An 11,044-nucleotide genomic window follows, 5' to 3' on the forward strand; every position below is an offset into this window, starting at 1 on the left:
TCTAGTGGGGCTACATACCCACAAAATTTCATGTGTCCGGTGGTTCGGTGTCCCGGGTATCGTTGACCAAAAATTCAGGAAGTAGATGACGGGGAAACTTTGACAATCCCTATATGACCGCTTCGCTAGCGGCGGTCATAATAATACGGGGGTCCGGGGTGTGTCTCCTGCAGGATTTTGTTTTTTTATTCTGGTTGCTAATCACATTTTAATTTTAATGTGATTTGAGAGAGACAGGATTCAGGAATAGGTTACTAAAGACAGGCCAATATTCTGTCTCACTCGTGTCACGTTGCCCCATGCATTAAACCATGTCACTGCTTGACTAAATGAAAAACATACTGAACATGGACATTGTCATAGTTCACGTTGACAACGGAGAACACAGCCTTTATTTGGTGCAGTTCACCTCTATAACTTTCTTTGGTTACAGTCCGTGATTGTGCGATCCATTGGAAACCTCTGAAATGATTATCGTTAGTGCCGTTTTTCATTAGGTTTACTTGCCTCTATGCAATGCTTTACCTTAACATACAATGTAGGCTACATAGCTTTGTTCATGAGTTTCAGTGCAGGCTGGACTGAGCTTCTTATCCAAACAATACGGTTATCTCCCTACGGTGCATTAGCTTCCCTACAACCTGACATGCTAAACATCTAACTAGCTAAATCTAGCTAGCATCCAGCTAAACATCAAACTTCTTACGGAAACCTAACGTTACATACGAGGTAGTAGAGTCTGTTTTGCCTTGAATTGTTTATGTAGATAATACAGAAGCTACAATGTCGGCACACGATATATGCTATATGCTTCTATGGGGGTTAGAAGAGAAGTGGTCCCTCCAGCCTCCATTGATTTTCTACTTCCGGGAATTCGCCTGCCCCCTTGGTTACTCCCTGATGTGAGTCGTTACCGGATATGAGTCGCGCATGTGTCACTTTGCTACTTTGCAACTACCAGTGTTGTTAGCCACAGATACATAGCAGTACTGTATTATTTAGCGTAACGGTGGGTTTCCACACAGCGAAACACCTCGCGAATTTCGACAAACAAAATTTCGCCTTGGGGGCGTGACGGCCGAACCGCTAACCTTTTGACTGCAGTGTCTAGCCAGTGGTGGCAAGCGAGCTGATTAGCCTAATTAGCTCGCTTGCCAAACGTATAAGTACTTAAAGCTGCAGTTGGCAACATTTTTTTGATCATATTCACTGAAAACGACATAATGCTCCGACAGAACAACATAAATGAGCCAGTTTTAGAAAAAAACCCGAACTTCTACCTCCACCTAGAGCCTGTTATTTGTTTTGCAAAAATCCACAGCTCCCAGTTCTTCTGGTACAATCAGAGCAGGGCTGTGTGAGATATGACTGTCAATCACAGTCTGGTGCTATCTGGTGCGCACTGACGAGCACAAACTCGATGAGCGGGTGCTCGGTGGTAGTGGGGGAGGGCATGACAGTTGTAAACATTCATAATTTTGGCTAACGGCTCCTACACACAGTTGCGTGCATTGCAGTACTGGAGACGCATCCCATTCGCTTTACATGGGCTCACGTCATCCGTTGCCGAACTGAATTGTGGGTCTGTCGCATTTCTCCCGTCACTCGCGTTGAGAAGTTCAGCTGTTGCTGCACCGACAGACGGCACCAGCCAATCAAGCCAATCGACTTGACGGGACCAACCAATCAAATTACGGTTATACTTCAAGTCATTTGCATAGGTACCGTTGGGAACACCCACTGGTATGCGTTGACAGAACGCAACTGTGTGTAGAAGCCGTAAGTCCCCTCAATCTGTCAGACTTGCCAACTGCAGCTTTAATGAAGATATCCAGGGGTCTTTATGCCTCGACTAAGTTGATGTTGCCTATAAAAAAACATTCATGTTCATAGGTTAATAATATATTTCATACCTGTGTTGCAGCATGTAGCCTAGAACATACTAGCAGTTCGCCTGTCCGCTAGCTAAAAAGTTTGAGTGTTTAAACTAACATATATAGTGGTCTATTTAGTGGTGTATGTCCCCTGACTAAGTTCGTGTGGCTTATAAACTGCAATTCGTGTTGATGCCAATGTTCGTGTAGAAACATTTTAATCACATACAAATTTTCGTGTTACAGCTCAGGTAGTCTCCGCCATCTTGGTCAGATTTGTTTGTAACTCCCGCCTCCAAACACAAACACGCGGACCTGATTGGTTCTCGAATAGTCCTCATTTAAATACAGTTAAACTTTCGCCAACTTTGTTTCGCCTGCCTTGGCGATTCGCTCTCATTTCGCCCAACCAGGGTGAATTTAGTCTCCATTCAACCTCAATGAGAGCGAAGAGAAATTTCGCCGTGTGGAAACCGACCATAAGGCATCACATTTTCACGGCATGATCTCTAATGTCATTTCTAGATTAGAGGCTGAAGTAGCCTGCTAGCGAGAGACTTCTGTAATTAATAAAATAAAAATGGACCTACATAACGAAGTTTGTTCACTGCTGGCAAGTAAGAAAGTAAGCAAGCAATCAAGCACAACAAAGGCTGTCACTTGAATGGCCTTTGATAAAGTTAGCAATGCGCGACTCGCATCGGGGAGTGACAGTCTCGACTGACGTCTATGTGATAATTCTGTCCATATCTTTGTTTCTCCCAGTTGACACGACAACACATAACCGGCGTTATCAGAAATCTCCACTTTGGCCGGAGTTTTAAGAATGAATAGTTTTCTGTGATAAAACCGGGTTTTTGTGTAAATGAGAGGCCAAACCACAGGGAAATATCTGCATCTTCCCTTCGTGTAAACGGGGCCTGTGTTAAAGGAGTTCTCCTTTATGTTTTTACTGTAAAGATAGGTACCCAGATAGCAAAATTAGCAGATTGGCAGATAGCAGACCGCTGGTGGTATACTGCCGGTGGCGTGCCACTTGTGGTCCGCCGTTGGACCACCATCTCTTTAAATTTAACTTGTCATGAATATTAACAAATTATTTTATAATAATATTAATAAAATGATATATGGAGTATAACTGAATAATTGAAATAGTTTACACCAATAGTGGCAAAATATTGGACAATTTGTCTGCAACCCGCCAGCGGACCGCCAGAGAATCGATGAGCAAAATGCCAGCAGACCACCAGCTATGCCCCCAATGGACCGACAGTGGTCCGCCAGCATCTTGCAATCTGGGTATTTGTAGGTGAGTATGTTTCATAGCCAATCCCCGACTTACAGAGGCCAACACACTTTATTTGCACTGTTGTCTCTCGTCTTTCCCATTTTGAAGAATGATTAGAGCATTTGACCTCTGTCACTTTATGTTTACTTGGTGGTGAAATGGGAAGTAATAGGACACAAAGACTAGATTCTAATTACGATGCATGTTTGTTTTTTTCTCAGAATGCTTCCCTTTGTTTTCATTGTGAGACAATGATAAATTACTTAATTACTCTTTTTATTCAATTTTCCCAGGTGTGGTGATAAATGTGGAACACACAGTATTTAATTCATATGTTTTCTTACAAAGGTTGTGCAATATTTAAATTGCAATTCGGGTTCATGTTTTTGCTACCTCATTTGAAATGCAAGTGAAATTCAAGAATTTAATTGGAATTTAAGAGCCAGTTTCAATTCAATTCTAGAATTGTGCATAACCCTGTTTCTTAGTGGAGTGTATGACAGGCAGTTCTATAAGGTAGCATCTGGTCTAATTTTATCCTGTGCATTGCTGCACAGTCACAACACCATTCCCTTCTTTGACATGTTGGTCTTTCCATCAGCATTTGTCCTGACGCATGAGTTTTAAACATATTTGCTGTAATTCTATACTAAGACACGTGCACCTGTCATTTGCAGGCACGTGCAGAGAAGGGGGGCTAAAGGGGCTCTAGCACCTGCCCTTTTGCCCCTTTGATGTCCAAGTGCCCTTTTGACAAGACCCGTTTTTTACTTTTTAAAATTTGTAATACTTCCGCTAGTTCCAACGTGAAAATTCGCTAAAATTTCTCATTAATAGTTTGTGAAATTAGAAATTTACAAAAATAAATTTTCTGTGTTAATTGAAATGCCTTGCGGCCACCAATCCGTGATGTCATACATTCAGTGAACTCTCAGAAGGTGCACGCAGGCACAGTGCTGCAGGAGACGTTTGGGAGCACGGCAAGGTCACTTGGCAGTTAGCCTATCTGAACATGCAATAGTATTCAGCTTAGAGATAGAGAATAAAATGTTTAAAGTTGTTTCATGTTTAATGAAGTAGGCTATCAAACCTGTTTTAACCATGTCATGGTCCATCCATTTCAATAACCTGGCAGGTTCGAAAATCTAAGGCTGAACATTCATAACATATTCTGTTTAGGTTACTATGTTATAGTAGCTTAGGTTAGTAGACCTAGTTCATAAAACAGAGTAGGCAAACCTTTTCTAAATCGTCATAAGTCGACGACATAGGCTACTGTAGTTGTTTAACTAACCCAACTCCACACGTCGTTCTCTGTTTACAGTAGGCTACATTATCATTTCACTCAGTGGCCACACGCACAGCACATGAATCTGCAAGACACCAGCTTGCTAATGGTGGTAGTTCACTGTGATAAACATTACAATTATAGCCTGACAAGCCAGACTAGGCAATAACATATGTGCGTCTAGATTTCTAGACTATTAAAATTAGCTTTGAATTTAATCAATAAGATGTAGCCTTATAGCCTATGATCTCTGCGTAGACAATAGCCTAATGAAAACTGAAAAGACCTATCTGTCTGTGCCCTGGCTACAGTAGGCCTACAGTACATATGCACTCCTATTGAATTTTCAGAACCAAGGAGAGAAATGAGAAAAATGTGTTACAGCTCTGTCTGCTATTTACACCCATTCTTCTTGATACATAATGAATATAAAAATGTATAAAATGTTTATCAGTACATTAGGCTACTTTGCAAATTGCTAAACCATATAATAGCCTGCCCCACCATCATCATTGAAATAGCATAATGCTAGAATTTAAATGCAAAAATAAAAAGGTTCAGAAGATCAAAGCTTTATAGGCTAGGGAATGTAAAACTTAAGTTCCAGTTTACACCATTCAAATTGTGTGTATCCTTTCTAGCTTTCGTATGCATTATGTTCTATAAAACATGATATTATATTCTGCAGTGCAAAGATGCCCACTAAAGACAGGAAGCGAAAGCAGAGGGAGAAAGAGCTGCGGGAGGCAGCAAAAGGCAGTGGATCTCTGTTTTATTTTGATATAATTTGCATGTAGCCTATGTATTCCCTATTGGGTTGTAATCAAATTTAAGTTTTACGTTTTCTGAAAATTTTGTTCCATGTGCCCTTTTTTTAAATTTGAGCCCCTGCCCCTTCAAAGGTCTCTGCACGCCCCCGGTCATTTGTGTTAATGTCACCCACTAAGTACACCATCACGTGGATCTCACAGAATAAAATTAAAATAAAGAACTTTTCCCTCACTAACACATAAACATGCAGCCCACATGCTGAGCTTGGCATGTCTTGTGCACCTGTTGCAGCTGTCACTCATGAACGTGTTGAGTTTGTTGGGCAGAGACAGTTAGAAATAAATATAGCAGCAGTCACAGCAAAAATGTGGCAGTCACACACACAAGCATGTTCAGTGTCAATAAGGAAGCATGTTTAGTGTCAATAAGGAACTTAGGAAATCAGATGGAAATGTTCATATAATACAAACGATGGAACAGCATCCTCTGTAATCTGTTTATATATTTGGGGAGGATATTGGTCAACACTACATTAAATGGCTCAATAGGTCATAAATGAGGCGATTGGTTGAGGTTGAGGTGATAACGTTTTGGCCAGTCTGGCTTTCTGCGATATATGTGATCTGAAAAAGGCCAGACTGGCAGAAATGTTATTACCTCAATAAAGTAATTAGCTTTAAACTCTGAGTGTGCGGCATCTCTCTCCTTTCACTAGGTTAAACCACATGTCAGTGTTGAAATGTCACAACAACCATTTTCTGAAGCAATGCCACTGGTTGTGAAAGTCAGTTTCACAGAAAAATGTCATACTGCGCAGTCCACGCATTTTAATTATCAAAGACGATTGATTGGCAGTGTTTCTGTTTTCATTCAAAATTGTTTTAAAGATGGGCCCACTCAAAAAATGCCAGATCCATATGCAAATCCTGACCACTGTTGAAGGAGGAACCTTGTTAACCATCACCAATGTGTAGCAGCACCCACTTGGGTGTTGAACAGCAGCTATTATACGGACAGAAATTGTTCGCATGAATGCTTATATTAGTATATCAAAAGTATCAGTATTCTTAAAAGTATTCTTTTTAAAGACACCAATGACTTGTCTTATGCAATCTTTCTTTTTTATTTTCAACCCTGAACATGGGCAAAATACACCATAGACCTCTGAAGTTCGCCTACAAAAAAGAACCAAAACGGCCACCTTTGCCCATATAAGGAGATCCGGTTGTTAATTGAAGCTAACTACCTATGGCAAGTTGCATTGCAAGTTAGCTCTGGGGTAGCAAAAATCTAAGTGTGCAGCTTTCACATACCGGAGATCACAGTATCCACTCGAAGGCAGAGGACAAAAGTGTGTTCAGGAAAACGTCTGCATTTCAGACTTTTTCATCCCCGCGAGAGTTTAACAGGTGTGATAATTCAAAATCCCCATGTTATTTTTTCAAATGATACCAAGATCCATGCACAGCCTGGTTAGGTGCAGGTAGATTGCAGGAACATACTTAAATAGCAAAAATTGAGATAGTTCTACCGCACACTGTTTTGACGTTTACTTGATTTTATTCAGAGCGAACAACGCGTTTCGCATACAGCGTCCTCAGGTTCGCTCAGGTGTTATTTATGTCAGGTGTCCTCATGTTATTTTCCCATAGGAAAAATCGCCAGATACCGGATGTCAAAGATGGCAGCTTTTTTGTAGGCGAACTTCAGAGGTCTATTGAGATCAATGTGTTTTTTATAGAGTTACCACAGGTTACTCTATACAACCACAGGTGGCACTGTGGTAACTCTATATAAAACATATTGATGTCAATGGTGCATTTTGCCCATGTTCAGGGTGGAAAATAAAAAAGAAAGATTTGCATAAGACGAGTCAAATTGGTGTTTTTAAAAAGAAGGAATCATGGAAAATAAAGAAAAAAATATGAAAAAATCTTTGTATATTCCCACGAGGTGTTTGGGTGCTCTGAAAATGAGAACCAAAATGATTTTTCAGACTTGTGAGGTCTGCTGTACAGACCCTGAAGGGATTTCTTTTTTGTGAGAGTGTTTCTACTTACCTCAATAAGGAAAATAAATTAAGAGCCTATGTTGAGTACACATATGTCTTCTGAAAGCCTAAACAGAGCCCAGCCAAAAACTCCAATAACATTTTGATCAACTTTGCGGGACAGCTATGACCATGCAGGATCATCCAGCCTCCTACATGGTTTAGTTCTTGCGCTATGGGCTTGTGAACTTTGACAAAAAAAAGAGGCCGAACAAAATCGACACCCCCCTCCCCACGTAAAACTGGCTGTATCTTGGAAAGTATTGATCTTATATAAAAGTAATGTTACAGTGTGTCTCCTGGGTAACATAGGTACACCTGGTCATTTTTTCAGATTTTTTTGAGACCTAAGTGCGTGGGCCCTGGTTGAATTGACGTGGAATGACCCAAGTGGTATATCAGCAGAGTTTGACATGTCTGGCATTTGGGGATGGGCTAATAATCAATCAAGCTTACAGTTTAATCAGAAAGTATTAAAGGTGAAATCCAGTCCAGAAACAACCTAGGGCCTCGTTTGTATGTTTATGTATATGGATCATAGCAGACACTTTTGTCCAAAGTGACTTACAATAAAGATATCATTATCAATAAAGATTACATTAACATGAAAACAGTTTAATGAAAAGGAAGAAATACATCTATAGTTCTCTAGAGCTAAGTGATGCATTTATAACATGTGTGACCATCTGCAATATACTGTGGGATGTGGACATTATTACCTTAGTCAGTGAGGGTGAAGTAGCAACACTACAGCCTCAAGGTGGTCGAGGGGAACAAGAGCGTGGCTACCATAGCTACAGGTCAGCGGCAGGTATGTCAGAACATCCTGTAAGTGAAAGAAGAAATTATGTTGTTGTTTTCATCAATAATTTGTCTGGATTTTTTTACAGTTTGGAAGTTTTGCATTTACATTCACAAAAGTTTTACTTCCACTAAGACACTACAGGAGGAAGGCTATAAGGCTTATGAAAGGGTTTTATAAAATAGAGTAGACTAGTAGAACAATATATTTATAAGGTAGAGTAGGCTAGTAGAACAATATATTTTTCACAAAATAGTCATTCACATTTGGCCTACTGATTTGGATTTCACAACTGAGTCTAGCTATTGGCCAGCCAACAAGCTGCAATAATAAGCAAACAGGTCCTTAAATGTGGCCTCTCTGGCATGTTTGTAAAATGGAAGGTTAATCTTCAGTACACGCTCTTGCTCCCTTGGTCTTTAAGAGTAAATTGCTTGGCATGCATAGTGAGTGGCATATATTCAGTACTGTTGACATGCCCATAATTTTAAAATTATGACTATGTCGGGCTGTTCTTGTGACACGCTCATGGTCATATTTAACTTGGCATCCTCGCCAAGCTAAACTCCACTAGTTATTTTTATCAGTTAGTTTAAGTTAGAAACTGTCCAAGTTATGTGTTATCTCTGAAGACAGGGAAAACAATCCCTAAAAACCTGATAGATCTCAAAAGCTAGATAAACAGTAAAAATAGAAAATAATATGACAGACAGTTTTCAGGGAGTAAAAGAAAATGTAATATTTTGCCATTAGAACCAATCAGTAAAGTATTTTGGGTGCTATGATATTGATGGTTCAATAATTGCCACTTTAAAACAAAATGTACCGACATGTTTATGTCTTTGCGTTCATGGTGTAAGGCAAGGGCCGGCAAGTAACTTTGGTCGCGGGCCAGTATTTTTCTTAGCCAATAGATAGCGGGCCCAACGATGGTCTAGCCTACACCAGTGGTCTCCAACACGGTGCCCGAACGGCTATGAGGCGCCCCCAGCGCACCTTCTAAAAATAGCCACCAGTCAGATCACGCTCTAAAAACACGCTCCATTGTGAAGTTTTCAATATATATTTAAGTCTAGACTAGAAACATTTTAAGAATGTATGTAGCCATACATCTGTAACATTAAATTTATATTGGTGATACCTTACAAATTGTAGCTGCGTTAAATTTTAGCCTTTGGCTTCAATCCGTTTCCCATTCAATCTTTAAACAACAACGGAAGCGGAGCGAATACATGCTGCTCGCACGCATACACAGTAAAAGGGAAAAAACTTGCTCGTCTGGTGTAGCCAATGGAAGCATATCTTTGCAAATGTTCTGTGGCCATTCTATGTTCGTCAAATACGGTTCTTGCATGATTGTTCAAGGACTGAAAAACAATTGCTTTAGCTCACAGGCCTTTTCTCCTCCGTAGGCTACTGCCGTATAGTAGCGCTGAAAATGTTGTGGCATGCTTGACTGAGCAGGACTGTACATTACATTTTTTGTCAGATCATGGAGAGATTTCAGGTGTGCAATAACTTTAAAAGGAGACTTCATATGTTAGGGTGGTGTGGGTGATTACTATTGAAATGTTAAAACCGAATTGTCCACTGAAATCAGAACTTAACCAACCCCTGAATTCATAATGTGGGTATAAATTGGGTACACATTGTAACCCAAATTATTAATTGCACAAAAATAAAAGATTAGATTCCCCATGCAAACTTTAAAATGAACAAACTGAACAAATATGTTGGTAGTGTTGCATATTGATATTAAAGTATTGAAGAATCAGATGAAAATACAGTTGCTTAATATAAAGACTTATAGGCCTACAGAATATTGATAATTTAAAAGTAAAACATCACATAGGCCTATTATTTAGGAGGACTATCCTCGCAAAAAAGGGGTGAGGGTCTGTTTGTTTCAAATGAGTAGCCCTCCATATGATTTCGGGTCTTCAGGTAGCCCTCATTCCCAAAAAGGTTGGAGACCCCTTACTTGAGTAATTAATGCTCTATAAACTTTGTTATATCTCCCCTTTCAATATTGTGAATAGTAACAATATAAGCTACAATCATTTGGGCAATGATGGACTGTTTAACACAGAGCCTGACTCATTCATAGATTGTATAGAACTGGACATAGGCTCTATTCTGCCATTTTGGAAAATTTGGAGCCAAGTTGAAATATGCCTATGGAAAACATACATTATGGACAAACATCATTATCAGATGAGACACCATGACTTGCCCCTTCCATTAATTTTATTCCATTTTTTGTTTAAAATCCCTTTTGCTCAGTTTAAAAATACAGTTCCATAGCCACATATGTTTAATGAGCAATTCTAGATATCAAATGTTTTTATGCAACTTTTGAAGTCCTATATTCCATAATTGAATGAAATACACACAAATGTTTTTGCAACTATTTCCATACAAATTGAGTCAAAAATTTCACAAATTGAGACAAAAAATGGAACAACATAGTTTAATTACGGCCCTCAATTTGAGGTGAGAAACCTATTTTACTGTGGCAGGTTGAGGTGATGTTTAAATAGGTCTAAACACGTTGCCTTATTGGAGCTCTGCTTAGTTGGCAGAATACGGCTAATATAAGGAGGGCTGTGGAGGGCTGCAAAAGGCGAGGGCAGAAGGTGAGCAGGTGGGCAGACAGGAGTGGGCTCCTCCTATTGCAGAATGTGTGATGGCAGACTGCCTCTCTTCATCTCTAAAGCATGGAACTAAGCATGGATTGCTACAATTTATGTATTTACATTACATTTACTGGTATTTCTATACTAAATACAGGACTTTGTATGTTTCCTGATTTTTAGATACTCAACTGAGAAAAATTCATCTGGTCTTGGGAGAAAAAGGTAAGGCACTAAATCGGATTTATCTGAACAGCCAAACGATTCAAAAAGCTAATTGCCTTCAGGTAAATTAAATGTTTTAGGAGGCATTCACTGCATGGTATGAACTATGGCAC

The 11,044-nt window shown here is 39.7% G+C and overlaps 1 long non-coding RNA gene across 1 annotated transcript in view; it reads right to left on the reverse strand.

Annotated features, from left to right (window-relative positions):
• Positions 1 to 7,994: 7,994 nt before the first annotated feature.
• Positions 7,995 to 11,044, reverse strand: part of LOC125304494 — a 71,302-nt gene continuing 68,252 nt past the window's right edge. Inside the window, exon 5 of the long non-coding RNA XR_007195246.1 lies at positions 7,995 to 8,097. This is a non-coding gene — a long non-coding RNA (uncharacterized LOC125304494). The remainder of the gene's footprint in view (positions 8,098 to 11,044) is intronic.

Source organism: Alosa alosa, chromosome 12, assembly GCF_017589495.1.
Source record: "Alosa alosa isolate M-15738 ecotype Scorff River chromosome 12, AALO_Geno_1.1, whole genome shotgun sequence".
Lineage (NCBI taxonomy): Eukaryota > Metazoa > Chordata > Actinopteri > Clupeiformes > Clupeidae > Alosa > Alosa alosa.